The sequence below is a fragment of the Tamandua tetradactyla genome, chromosome 15 (genome assembly GCF_023851605.1).
Source record: "Tamandua tetradactyla isolate mTamTet1 chromosome 15, mTamTet1.pri, whole genome shotgun sequence".
In the NCBI taxonomy this organism is placed as follows: domain Eukaryota; kingdom Metazoa; phylum Chordata; class Mammalia; order Pilosa; family Myrmecophagidae; genus Tamandua; species Tamandua tetradactyla.
This window is the reverse complement of record NC_135341.1, coordinates 79,740,611-79,755,125: the sequence shown is the minus strand read 5'-3', so window position 1 is coordinate 79,755,125 and position 14,515 is coordinate 79,740,611. Positions and strand designations below refer to the sequence as shown.

General features: G+C 41.2%; 1 long non-coding RNA gene across 1 annotated transcript in view; it reads left to right on the top strand.

Moving 5' to 3' along the window:
• The window catches only part of LOC143657614 (uncharacterized), a 94,933-nt gene that overhangs the window by 19,183 nt on the left and 61,235 nt on the right, over window positions 1-14,515 (top strand). Inside the window, exon 2 of the long non-coding RNA XR_013162921.1 lies at window positions 4,323-4,436. This is a non-coding gene — a long non-coding RNA (uncharacterized LOC143657614). The remainder of the gene's footprint in view (window positions 1-4,322; window positions 4,437-14,515) is intronic.

Genomic DNA, 14,515 nt, shown 5'->3' with positions numbered 1-14,515 from the left:
GTCTTAATGGCATCCCATTTATGATCTATGAGATTCTGTACCCTTTTGCATTTTACATTTTTATTTGTGTTGTCCCTCACCATTCTCTGGTCATTTTATTAAACTACCTTGTATAGGTGTCAGAAGGAGATGGCAGGAAGTGAGGGATGTCAGAGTGAGAAATCATGTCCTGGAACCTATGCATGTTATCCTACCCTCCATCCTTCTCTCACCTCTACTCCTTATCCTCTGCTCCTCCAGGTCCAGCTTGTTGTGAGCAACTTCCCACCATGAGAACCAGCCACTGAGGGCTTGGACTCTGTTGATTTCCCTCTGTGCTTTGCTGACTTCTACAAGACCCATCCACAGCTAGTTGTTTTCTTTCTCCTCCTTTATGATCCTAAAACTTGGCATGTTGGCAAAATGTTTTGGCTCAGACATCCTGAATGTAGGCAGGTACTTTAGAATGTGCACCTGAATTCAAATCGTTTTCCAGTTAAATCCAACTTCTCTCAGTCCTAGAACACAAAATAGAACGACACATTAAAATACACTAATAAAGGAAAATGTTGAAGACTTTCCTGTGAGAAAGGAGTGTTTAAGCCAATAAACATTATCTTATTGGTACTGTGAAGCCCAACAGTGAAGGCAATCTTCTAGTGGAGACAGCTATTTAGCCCCTGCAATGTCTTCTCTTCTATCCCAATGCCTGGAAACAGAGAGTACAATGTAACTTATTTATTCTTGAAGAAATTAGAAACCAGTGTGGTATTGCTTTGCTTATTCAGAAGGAGTAAGAAATAAATTAGCATCTGACAGGGTAAGTAAGTTTATCTCAATCTAGACAAACTTTTATTTGTATAGGTCTATGAAGGTGCTAAAAATGAGCACCAGGAAAAGCAGAAAACCTGACAGTAAGAGAGAGAAAGAGTGAGAGAGAGAGAGAGCAAGTGAGCGCAAGTTTCCATCCAACAGGAGCTGTTTTCATGCAGTTAGGATCTCTCCCTGCCCCCAACCTTGTTTTCTATCATGGTTCTTTAAAAAAGAATACTAAATTTTAGAATATATAAAGCATACAGAAAAGTACAGTTAATTATATAAGAAACATCCATGTTTCCACCACTCAGATGGGATAAATATTACAGCTTGAGGGGAGAGGAAAGCTCTGACGAGCCAATGAAGGTGTGCCCACGAGAAGAAGAATCTCCTTTAGCCATCTTTCCTGCCTAGGGAATGTGAAGCCAGGTAAGAACTGGTTTCTCTGCCAAGTCCCTGTTTTGGGGGGCTTCCCTGACAAGCCCCTATTTTGGGGGGAGAATAAACAGCAGGAATCAGGTGAGGCAGCAGAGAGAGAGAGAGCAGAAGGACCTACCTCCCTTTTCCACAGCAGGTTTCCAGGCTGGAGCTGATGAAGGGGAGATTTACCATTAAGTGAACTTGTGACTTTTGGTTATTACAAAAGTCTAATTGCTAAATTGATACTATCTTTGAGACTTAAAATGACTGTGAGACTTCTCCATTATTTAAGGAGTGAGCAGAAAATCAATGGGGTGCATAGAAATTTTGTTCAGGAGCAGGAAAGGTGACTTCCACTGAAGAAATGCTGCAAGAAACTGTGGGACCAGGGAAACCTTGGATACTGTATCAAACATTGGTGACACCCAGATCAATAGGCCAAGCCCTTGATCTTGAAGCTTGCTCCTGTGAGACTTACGTTTGTAGCGGAGAAGCTTTGCCTACCTATAGGTATGCTTAAGAGTTGCTCCTGGAGAGCTCTTTTGTTGCTCAGATGTGGCCTCACTCTCTCTAAGCCCAACTCTGCAAGTGAATCATTGCCCTCCCCCCTACATGGGACACAACATCAAGGGGTGGAAATCTCCCAGGTGATGTGGGAGATGACGCCAGGGATGAGCCTGGCACCATGGGATCAGCAATGCCTTCCTGACCAAAAGGGGGAAAAGAAGTGTAACAAGTTACGGTGTCAGTGGCTAAAAGAATTCAAATAGAGTTGAAAAGCTACACTGGAGGTCATTCTTGGGCATGCCTCAGTTGGACATTGCTACCTATCATGGCTTGCCAAACCCCAACCAGGGCCATTTCTGCTAATCCTAAAGAATACCTAGAGCATTATATAAGATTCTATAAAGTTTTCATGCCCTGGAGTAACTGTCCAGGAACCTACAACCACCAGATGGGTCTCTGGACCAGATAGGTCCTGGAATGCAGAGGGGCCAGCCTCTCCAGAATATCAGATAATTCCATCCCTCATCCCATATGATCTATAGCCCCTTCCAACATGAAAAAGTTAGAATGGGCACAGCCCAAATACCCCTAAGGAGTGGGAGAAAGATCAAAGGTGATGGTGGGGTTATACAGAAAAGGTATTTATACATTACATTATAATGTATAATGGAAGAAGTTATACATTAACAAATGAGTATGATTGATGAATCATTATATTGATATTTCTGTTGGTCTCCAGTGTCTTGGAGCAGCTGGAAGAAAAAATGAAAAATTGTGGAACTGTAACCCATACCAAACTCTAAAATCTGTTCTTGTTAAAATGTACTTGGAAATTTATTGCTTTTTTATATACGTGTTATATTTCACAATTTAAAAAATGTTAAAATAAAAAAAGAAAAGAAAAAAAAGGAAACTGTGGGAGACTAAGTCAAGCTGCGTTTTGATTGCTAGGAGTTTTTCTTGTTTAACATACCACATACCACATGGAAAGCATTTAACCAAATGTAGATCTCATCTACAGTAAGGCAGACAAATTTTAGGTGCCGCTAAGAGAGAAAAAAATTGCTACTTATGATATGTGACAATTAATGCAAAAATCCATGAGGAACAAAATACTAAAATGTTAAAGGTAGGATCAGTATTACTGACTTTTCCTTCCGCTCGGGGTTCAATATGTCTCAGCATAGCATTGCTACTGATTTGCACTTACATTTCTTATATTTTGCTTATCATGGCTTTTTTGGCATTCATTTTTTTTATATTACGTTAAAATATGATTGATTTTGATTAATGAGTTTTTTGGCACACCCTTAAATTTTGCATCTGGGGCAAGTGCCTCAGTCACCCATCCACCCTCATCTGAATCATCCTAGTCCCTCAGGGAAATAGAGATGGGGATAGAAAAAAAAAAAAGAAAGAAATTTTAGAAAGTAAGATCCTCTTTCTTATTTGCTTGCTAACGTAATTGTAGGTGGGAGAAATAGTTGCATGAGTTTCCCAAACACGGTCTCTTTAAAGTTTTTGATGGAAAATATCAGAGCTGGTTTAATTAGCCCCAGAAAACACTGAAAAGGGGAGCTCTAATTTTCTCTTTGAAAAGGCTCCAACTTAATGCCCAGGATGACAGAAGTCCATCATAACGGCCTAAATTGGGTCTTTCAATGCTGTCGACATTCAAGTATGAGAAGCAAAATTCTTGGGTTAATTTCCTCACTCCTACAATTTAAAGAAATTCCCTCTAGTACCAATGAAAGTCTAAAAGAAGATTTATGATACTTGTGTGTATATAGCTCTTTAGCATTTGTATCATGTCACTTAATTTTCTTATTTCTCATTCGATCCCCCAAACTACCACAGGGGTAGGAAGGGAAAGTCCCATATTATGATCAAGGCATTAGCCTCATTTCTCAGACGAGACTAACTGAAATCACGTGGTGGCTGCTGCAGCCTGGAAACCAGAATCTTGATATTTTGACTTCAAAGACTGTCCCTTTCCTGTACATGGTGTTGTGTGCACTGAAGACATGGGCAGAGACACTTTAAGTGGCTGAATTTGAGATATTCCAGCTATAATCTGAGCTGGTTAGCAGCTGATCTCCCTGAGGCTATATCCAGTCTCTAATGCTGTTTCATATTAAACAGGTTTGGGAGTGAGTCGTTTGGCTGGCACATACCAGCAAAGTGATTGCTTCAGTCCTGCTTGGAAACTCTAGGTCCTCCCTTTGCCTGGGGATAGCAAACGCAATGCAAACCTCAGCTATAATATTGCAGACGCTCCGAGGCAGACTTTGTGCTTCACTTTTATTATTTCAGGCTTCATGTAACATTCACCCATTTCCCCCTTTCTTCGCTTACATGATTTGGTACAAAGTTCTCTTGTGCTAACATCAGCCCTCAGTCTTCATACATTTTCCTTTGTTTAGGTGATCCTGGAGTAGAAAAGAAGACACACCCTGCTCAGGAAACTCTAAGTAGAAAAAAGAAATGGAGTCCTCATTAGTCCAAGTGGGTTGTTGCCTGACACTCAGGGGAACCTTAGAGGGACAGGATTTTGACCAATTTGAGGAGGGAATTTTGATTTTCTGCTTCTTCCTGTCTAGGATGAATGCATTGGTTGGTTGCTTTTGGAAACTGGTTTGGAAGCTAAAAAATCCCCCTCCTGAATTCTTCTGGTCTTAATGCTGAGAGAACACCTGGCTATCCTTGACCTACAGGTAGGTGGGGTGACCTTGTTACTGGACAAAGGCAATGGATCCTTTCACCTGACATGCTCAATAATCAGTTCCTGAGACACCAGGGTTTCAGAGAGAGAAAGAGTTCATTGCTAAGCGCATAGTAGGAGAGCAGATGGCCTAGCGGCCCCAAAATCTTTCTCTCCAAGTTTAGGGGGTTCAAGGTTTTTAGCAAGGGAGATGAGGTCATTTCAAATAGCAAGTTCAAAGCAGAAAAGGAGACAGTGTTGTTATTTCAATAGGTGAACATAATTGAAAAGAGGGGAGGCAGAGCTATCACTTCAGTACTAAAGGTGTAAGCCAAAAGGAAGTGAGACAGGTTATCATTCAATAGCAGAATCTAGCTGATATGCTTTTACAAATGTCCAGGGCTGAAGCTAGTTAATGTCTGACTTCAAATTCTTCATTAGCATTAGGCCTTTGCCCTACAAGAAAATGACCAGATAAAGGGAGCAACAGCTCTTACAGTCACAAAGGCACAAGATAAGGGCCTTTACAATCATTTCAGATATCAGGACAGCTGAATTATAGTTTGGAGATTTCAGATATTCCCCTCTGTCTATTCCCATATCCCAGAAAGCAAAAAGGAATATGATTCACTAATCAAAATCACCTCTTAAATCCTGGATTTCTGGATTACAACCTCTCCCTCATTTGCCAACCCCATGCCCTATACTTATGCCTGTCACAGCACCGGCAATGCTTTATTGCATTATTTTGTGTTAAATGTCCAATTTTCCCATTGCACTCTGAGTGGCTAGAGGGCAGGGATCATGCCTTATTCTGTAGTCCCCAAAGAGTCAGGCCACATTGTGGCCAGTTTCTTTTATCATTGTGTGGCATCCAAAAGTAAAATACAATTCCAAAAGCAAAGAAGCTTAATGGTCTCCAAGAGATGCTGGGCGGAAATCACACACACAACTAGTGTTGTTCAGGCCGCCTTCACTAATTGTCTGCCCAAGTTCACTCGATGGCCCCTGCTCACAATTTCTCATTGCCTGGAATCCCAGCTTCACTCACTGTTCTCATTCTCTCTCTCCTTCTCTTCTTCTTCCACTCCATACCTCCTCATCTTTCCCTCTCTTCCTGATTTTAGCTTTCACCCCTCCTCCCGCCACCCCTGGCTCAATTCTTTGCATAGGGTCTTACTTGATTTCTTTCAATATTCTTTTTCACCCATGCTCTTGATTAGCCCAACAAAGCCCCCAAGTGGAGTATGATGACAGAAACCTTTGTAAAAGGGTGGGGAGTGTTGGGATATAAGGAGTGGGGAGAGGCTGGGACATATATATCAGCATATTTGTCCTTGTCACATTTATCTTTGTTTCTTCAGTACCTAGCTCTGCATTTAGGACATATTAGGTTTTCAGTAAATCCTTGAAAAATGAATGAATGAAATATTTTTAGCCATCTCCCTAAATGTACCATCAAAGCTCAGTTACCTGCACTTAACTCTGTCTCTTTCGAGGAAAGACTGGCAAATCAAGATTTTCTGTCCCACAAATCAGTAGCATTTGGAAATAGGTATTTGTATTGCTTTTAAGCCTTTGTGTGTTGGGGGTGTTGGGGAGAGGGGGAGAGTGCCGAGTTCCAGGCTTCTTGTAGCCATCCTCCAGCAGGGAGAAGGTATATCCTCGTGTATCTGGGTGCCCAGGTCACTGGCATCTCAGATGATGTGTTGGGTGGGGGATAGGGGTAGGAAAGAGTCCAGCCCTGTAATGTCAGCCAGGTGCACGGGGCCTGCCTGGTGCCTTGATGTTCCTGCTCCTTGGTGAACATAAGGCCTCAATGAACCCTGCACTCTGTGTACACCAGTTCTCTGAGTGGCCTCTTCCTGTGACCCCTCAATCCCTGGCCTGTAAATGGACTGAGCCTGCTGCCTGTGGCTCACATTTTTGTCTATAACTGTTGATTCTTTTTGCGCTGAACTTTCCCCTCATCTCTGGTCTTTTTGAACTACATTCCTATTCCCTTTTTATTATTTCCAAACAACCATTTTTGTAACTTTTTGCTGGATGCACATATTGATGGCTTTCTTCTCATAAGATCCTGGCCTCAACTCTAGAAAGGCATGGCTCAAAAAGGAGAAGGAAGAGGAAAATGGTGCCTGCCATCCAAAGGGTAAGGCCTACTTGTAATAACCAGGGCTTCCTGCAGAGATTTGATTTGAAGGTTAGTGCCCAAGAATATTGGTGATAAGTGACTTTTTATAGTTTGACTTTAAGATGTATTTCTCCATTATGATAAAAAAAGGATAAGTGATATATGAAGTTTGGAGAGGTAAACTGCAATAGATACAAGATAATTCTCTGAAGATATATGATGATTTCTTAAAATGACAAGGCATCAGGACAGTGCTGAGAGAAGAAATATTTGTTGGATAATAAAGTTTTAAATGATTCCTGGAAAAGATCCTACCAGTTCCACTCTTCCAATGTTACTCCAAATACAACTTGGAGGTCATGTTAGCATCTTAGGGTCTCTCTGAATCCAAGCATAATTTACCTGTGGGTAAATGATGTGCTTTTGCTCAGACTAACAGAATCATTAAGCATTAGCCAGGACCTAGTGGAAAGCCTTAAGATTATCTGGATAATGTCAACACTAGTAGGAGAGTTATTTTATTAATGTTTTTTTTATATAAAAGCACTGTAAATGGTTTTAGTGTTTCACTTATAAATATACTTGCCTGTTTTCAGATATTTCTAACCCCAATTGGGTCAGTAAAGGATAATGGCAAAATAACGGCTTAATGGGGAGCACATAGGGCCTAAGTATGTGTGATAGTGAAGGCAGATTGGAGATGGATTAGGAAAAAATCAGGGATCCATGGACTAGTGCTCTCAATGTGCTTAAAAAAAAGTGGGTTTTATTTGTTTGTTTCCCTTAAAAGAGAGATCTGGAAAATAGATTGGTCATGTTTTTTTTGTGTGTGTTTGTTTGTTTCCATTTATTGGATATCAAATTCAAAGATGTAACTTAATCCTGCTTCTTTTTTAAACAAATCTCTATCATTTGTCCATGCAACACATCTAATTAATAACAATTCTATATATGGATATATATTTTAAGAATGCTTTCAGGTATATAAATTATCAAAAGCATTAATGTTGCTGTTGATAATTACTATAGAATAGAGTCCTTGCAACAATTGCACTAAGATATCAGAGGGAGCCACTTTATTTCCCCTCAAATCCCTTCTCTGTATATTTTATGAGCTGCCTAGCCCTAAGAAGGTTATGGGGCAGAAGAGGAGCTGTTATGTGGTCAGGGTTTGACAGATAATTGGCCCACGTGAGCCAGGGGAAGAGCAAATTTGAAGTCTGTAGGGCAGGTCTCAGGCTACAAACTCCAATAAAGTTGATATTGTATGGTCATGGCTTTTGGTGGGATATCAGAATTTAAGTTTTCAGAGTTGAAATAGTTCTGGGTACTGATCAGGTCTAGAGCAAAGCCACAGGAATGGCTGGTTATAAGGGGAGGAGGTGGAGGTCGCCCATAACCTTGGCAGGACTTGGGGAAGAGAGCTTAGACTGACATCTAGTGAACATGGAGTAAGCGGACAAAGAGGGATAGATAACAGTGGCCACAGAAAAGAGTAGAGGGTTTTTATAAGGGAATGAAGAAGAGTTTAGATGTGGTCATGTGGAGCCTAAAGAATAAATAGGCTCCTTTTCCCAGATAGCCCTGGGGTGTGTGGAGAGTAGAAGGATAAGTGTCCTTACTCCCAGGGGGCTGCAGGAAAGGCTGTTGAGAGATGGCAAGGAGCCCAACTGGAAGAGTCTTATGATGTAGGGGAGGGAATTTACGAAGGGAAGAAGGCTCCAGAGGGTCAGCAGAGAGGGTTGGGGTCGGGGAAGGGAAGAAGTGGGAGGGTAAATCAGGGGAATATGGAGGTGATGGCAACAGAAAAGACAGGTCATCAGAGAAGCTGACATTTTAGGGTACATGCAAACATGCCAATGGTGGAAAGGTGGATAATGTAGTATTAATTAGTCCAGAGAGTCTGTCTGGGCTTCTGGTGCAGGGAAGGGGTTCCTAAGCCCACATAGGGAGGGTGCCAGGTAGTTATTAGAGGCTAGGTGCAGCCCACCCTTTTTGGTCTAGTCAGCAATGAGAGGTCTCTGCCTAGGGCTCCAAAGGGTACCACACAGTTGTAAGGTTGTTTGTGCTTCTGCACAAGCTAGCTTCATGTAAAAAGGGAAGAACTGTTACACCTAAATCAAAAGGAAGTGACTTATACATGTTCCCAGGCCTACTGGAGAAATGCATCTAGGCCCAGGTCCTGATCAATTGGCCAAACTTTCCCTCATTGTTGGTGAATGTCCTCATCCCTTGATGTCCCCCTGGAGACATTGGACCTTAGCCACAGAGTCCTCAGGTCCAGGAGAGATGAGAATTCAGTAACTAAACTTGGCCAAACCAGCCTAACCTGGTGACCATAAAATAAAGCTGCACTCAAGTGTCTTCATCATCAGAGCAGTGGGCCCTCCTAGCAGTAGCTTCCCACCACTGGGGTGACCACACCTCACCCCTATGTGGGGTAGAAGGCCAGTCACTGCAGATTTAGATATGAAGCTGCGAACATAGCCCAAGAGGAAAAAAAAATAAACTCAGGTGGTTGGAAAACTGTGATATTAAATCAAGACAGTAAAGGCGACAAGATAACAACAATGCTGAATCAGTGAGTGGGCCGATCTAATATATGTTACTTAGATGTTAGCTGTGGTCATCCTGTACCTTAATATCTGCTAAGGTTGGCTCAGGCCCTGTCTTGGGGGAAATACAGTGTCTTCCGCAGGTTTATGAAAAACCGTGTAGGTTGACAGTTTTCCTGGTCACTCCTCCTATGATTCCCGACTTTGGCTGGGCACTTCTCCCCAACATGGACAGAATCATGAGACACAACTCATTCTCCTGGGTTTCCTCCTAAAGCAGCACTCACAGGAGACCACAGCATGTCGCAGAACTTTTACTAGTAATAGGGGCTGCAGAACAGCACTAAACAGAGGACGATATGAAAAATATCACATGACCCCGTTCTTAAAAGTCCCCTTTGCCATTTCTGCCGACTCCTAACATGTTACCCGTCTCTTTCCTTCTTTCCTCTCTGCCCCATATCCTTACTCTCCCCTTCTCTCTGCCCCACTCCATGTCCCTTATTATTTTTTAAGCAGAGAAGTTTAACTGCTCCTTTGTTAACCCCTGCTGACCTTGTTCCTGGGGTTCAATCTCTACTCCCACCTGGTTTATCATGGTATTTTCCTAGACAAGATAGTTCCTTCTCTAAGAGAAAGTCTGGAGTCAGCTGGGTAAAAGGTTTTCTTTACCTCTCCACATTTTTATTGCCCCTGTCAAAAGACAGATATGTCCCGCAGCCTGGAATGGGGCTTAAACTACAGGCACATTGTAAGTGGTTACTGACACAATGCACAGAAGAGGGAGAGAGGACTAAGTAGAGAGCTGCAGGCGGTTTGGAGTAGCGTGGTGACTTCCCAGCCTAGTCGTTTGTTCTAACAGGTCCTCAGCATTGAGTTCTCTGAGCTGACTTCCTTCTGGAGAACTTCCAAGACTACTCACTTGCATGCTTACTCTCGGAAAATGCATCGGCTTCCCCTTTATTTATTTTTGTTCCAGTGAAAACAGCCTGGTCCTCCCCCAGCTCTCTCACTCTGAACTCCTTTCTTCTTCAAAGGAGCTCTTCCTCCCTTTCTTCCAGGAGGAGGACAGACACAAAACAGTTCTTTGTTTAAGACTTGATAACTCAAGTGTCTTTCTGACACCTAATTAGAAGGAAGTATTTTTCCATTTACTTCATTTTCTTACTGGAATTTGCTAACTGAAGCACAGTAGCTTAGTTTGCCTATAAGGCTTGTTCATTAATTAACAGCCTCCAGGCCCTGTTGTCCTTATCAGGACTTAATATCTAACCCAGCCTGGCAAAACCAGAAGAGTGCTGGAAATTGCTCGTAGGTTCTCCTGTGATGAGCAAGGACCACCAAAGTGGTATAGCAGCTTCCTTTTCTGAAACTACCACTGAAGGCTAAGACCCTCTGGGGAGTGTAACCTGACATGTATAGGGATGGCTACCACTTTGTGTATTTCTTGTAATGATGAAGTGAGACAAAGGACTCAGGACTACTAGAGACAGGAAGTGGTCAAAATATTTTTTCTAAAATAAATTTAAGTTTTTCAACAAGCTGTTTTTGCTTTCCACTCAAGAAAGCACTAATTGCTGGCTATTGCCTCACTGATTTTTCCATCCTCTCCTATAGGGGTGTGTCTTAGTTTACCAGGCTGCTATGACAACTACCACACAATGGGTTGGCTTAAACAACTGGAATTTATGGGAGCATGGTTTTGAGGCTATCAGAAGTTCAAAATCAAGATATGGGCAAGGTTTGCTTTCTCCCTGAAGACTGTAGTGTTTTGATGTTGGCTGCTGGCAATTCTTGGGCTTCACTGGCTTGACTACCTTCCATCACCTGACAATGTCCTCTCCTTTCTAGGTTCTATGATATCCAGATTCTCTTGATAATATAGGTTATAAAGAGGATGAATTAAGGCCCACCCAGATTCAGTTGGCCATATCTTAACTAAAAGTAACATTTCCACAAGGTCTTATTCATAATCCACAGGAATGTGGATTAAAAAGAAGAACATGCTGTTCCTGGGGTGCATAAATCAAATCTACCACAGGGTGTGATAAATGGACTTTTGGCACTCACCCTGTCTTTTTTTGTGTAAGTCTAAATTTATTTTTTTTCAGTTTTTTTAATTATAAAATATAACATATATTCAAAGAAAGAAAAAGCAATAATTTTAAAGCACACTTCAACAAGTATTACAGAACACATCCCAGAGTTTGTCCATGGGCTATCATTCTACCATCTCAGATTTTTCCTTCTTGCTGCTCCAAAACACTGGAGGGTAGAAGGGATATTAATATAGTGATTCAGTAGTCACACTCATTTGTTCAATCCTATTTTCTCTGTTACACCTCCTCCTTCTCTTCTTATCCCTCTCCTAATCTATAGGGATCTTTAGGCAATGCCCACTCTGACTTTTTCGTGTTGAGAAGGGGCGTTAACCCTAAAGGATAGGATAATGTAAACAATCCATAATCTTGGATAACCTGGTCCCTCTGGGTTTCAGGATTCATGTGGTCTAGGAACACTCTGGGAATTATAGGTTCCAGGAAAGCAAACAGTACATAAAAGTCAACAGGAGTGATGTTGGTTGGGGTTTAGCAAACCATGGCAATTATCACTATCTAACTGAAGCTTTCATAAGAATAGCCTCTTGACTGTATTTTATCTCTCTTTGCCATGGATACCTTATTTTATTACACTTATTTTACCGCTTTTGGTCAGGAGGCTTTGTCCAGATTCGTCCTGGAAGTCTTTCCCCATGTGGGGATTTTCACCCCTGAATGTCATGTCCCGCAAAGGAGGGAGAGTAATGATTTTCCTTTGCATAACTGGGCTTACAGAGAGAGAGGCCACATCTGAGCAACAAGAACGTTCCCTGGATGCAACTCTTAGGCTTTGCTATGGGTAGTCTTAGCTTCTGCGCTATAGAAATAAGTTAAATAAGGGCAAGCCTCAAAATGAAGGGCTTGACTTATTTTCTTGGAAGTTCCCAGTGGTTGAGAGGGTGGGAAAGTTTAATTTTTTTTTTTCTTTTCCTTCGGACCCTCAAGGGTCAAGTATCTACAATACTTTTTAATTATCAGCCCACCATAGTCTGAGATGTATTGCATTAAGTTATACAGAATTACAAGGCCTTGCTCCTGTTCTGGACTCCGGGAGTTTGGGTTGTTTAAATGAGCTATCCATACAGGTTGATTTAGATTATGTGTTACCAAAAATTTAGGTTCTAGACAAAATAAACCTCTCTGCCTTTGGTCTTATATAGTAGATGGAGATCTAGAGCACATACACTACCATCTTTTACCCTGTGTCCTGATTTACCTTCGACCCAACCAGATTGGCTTCCTTTTTTAACTCTGTTGAGGCCTGATTTGTTTTTCAGTTACTTTGACTGTTGTTATATTTAGCTATGCTCACTTTCAGGGCTGCAACATTCCATTTCTGGGTCTTAGGTGTCACAATTATTCAAAGTTCCAGGGAAATACCAGCTGATACACATAAAGCTCAGTGTCTCAGAATCTAGAAGTACACTTACAACTTCAGACTAAGTGTGGCTGCTCTAAGGGTTTACAATCTAGGCCCCAATTTTCTTCCAAGTATTTTCTGAAAGAGACCTCAGCATATCTGTTCTTTGGTTTCTGGCTTATTTTGCACAGCACATTGTGCCCAAGGTTTATTCAGTTCATTGCATGCCTCTCGAAATCCTTCATATTCCATCATATTATCACAGTTCGTCATTCTGATTCTTAGTCATTATACCCTTCAACTCTCTCTAGCTATTGGACATTATGGATAATGTCCAAAAGGACCAAACCATGTCTTACAGTGTCCTCACTTGGTTGTACATTTAGCAATACTCTTGATTTTAGAGAATTTTCATTGGTCCTTAGTGACAAAACTGACAAACACAGCATCACTAACTATCAAATTAAAACTACCCCTTATCACTTGTCGCTCTCTCTCAATTAGTTCCCCCTGGTATTGCTGTGGTACTACTGATGTCTTACTGTTAGCTATTGGCCACTGTATGCATTTTTAGTCCCCCCCCATACCCCTCTATTTTGACTCTTTGTTCACTATCAAACCTTTGAAATCGTTAATGTGAGAACTTATTTAAAATTTTAGATTTCATCAGTGGGATACATGGCACCTTACATTCCCTTTCAATCATATTAACCTTCAATGTGGCAATGTTACTTATAACCCTGCTAATGAGTTACCATCACTTCTATCTGTTCCCTTGCATTTAGGTTCAACCTCATTGGTTTGCCCTCCCTCCCACCCCCCACCCTATCTCTAGCTTCTATGTTCCTCTTGGTCTGCTATATTCTACACTGTATCCTCTGAAATTACCTTTTCTAGAATTATAATAATGAAATCTACAGTATCTGTCCTTTTGAATCTGACTTAATTCATTCAGCATTATGTTCTCAAGGCTCATCCACGTTGTCATATACCTCGGGACCTCATTTCATCTCACTGCTGCATAATATTCCATCGTGTGTATATACCACATTTAGTTCATCCACTTGTCTGTTGATGGACACTTGGATTGTTTCCCTCATTTGTCAATTGTGAATAGTGCTGCTATGAAGATTGGGGTGCAAATGTTTGTTCATCTCACCACTTTCAGCTTTTCTGGGTATATACCAAATAGTGGTATTGCTGGGTCATTAATTTTTCTGAGGAATCGCCAAACTCTTTTCTATAGAGGCTGAATCATTACACATTCCCACCAGCAGTGGATAAGTTTTCCAATCTCTCCACATCCTCTCCAACTTTTGTAGTTTTGTGTTTGTTAATAGCAGCCTTCTTACAGGTGTGAGGTGATATCTCATTGTCGTCTTGATTTGCATTTCCCTTATAACTAATGAAAATCTCTTCATGTGATTTAGAGCCATCTTTATTTACTCTTCGGAAAAGTGTCTATTCATATCCTCCACTCATTTTATAATTGGGTTCTTTATTCTTTGTTGTTGAGCTGTATGATTTATTTATGTCTGCATTATATCAAACCTTTACTCAATATGCGGTTTCCAAATATTTTCTCCCATTGAGCTGGTTGCCTCGTCACCTTTTTGACAAAGTCCTTTGGGACACAGAAACTGTTCATCTTAAGGAGTTCCCCTTTGTCTATTTTTTCTTTGCTGCTTGTGCTTTAGGTATAAAGTTTAAAAAGCTACCTCCTATTATTAGATCTTGCAGCTGCTTCCCTGCATTTTCTTCTAGAAGTTTTATGTTTACTGGCATTTACATTTAAGTCTTTAAACCATTTTGAATTAATTTTGTATGGGGTCCTCTTTCATGGCCCTCCCTCATCTATGTCCCCTGGTGTTACCACTGTGATTATGTCATATTAGGTGGTAGAAGGAACTTGCAGATGTAATTAAGTTTACTAATCAATTGATG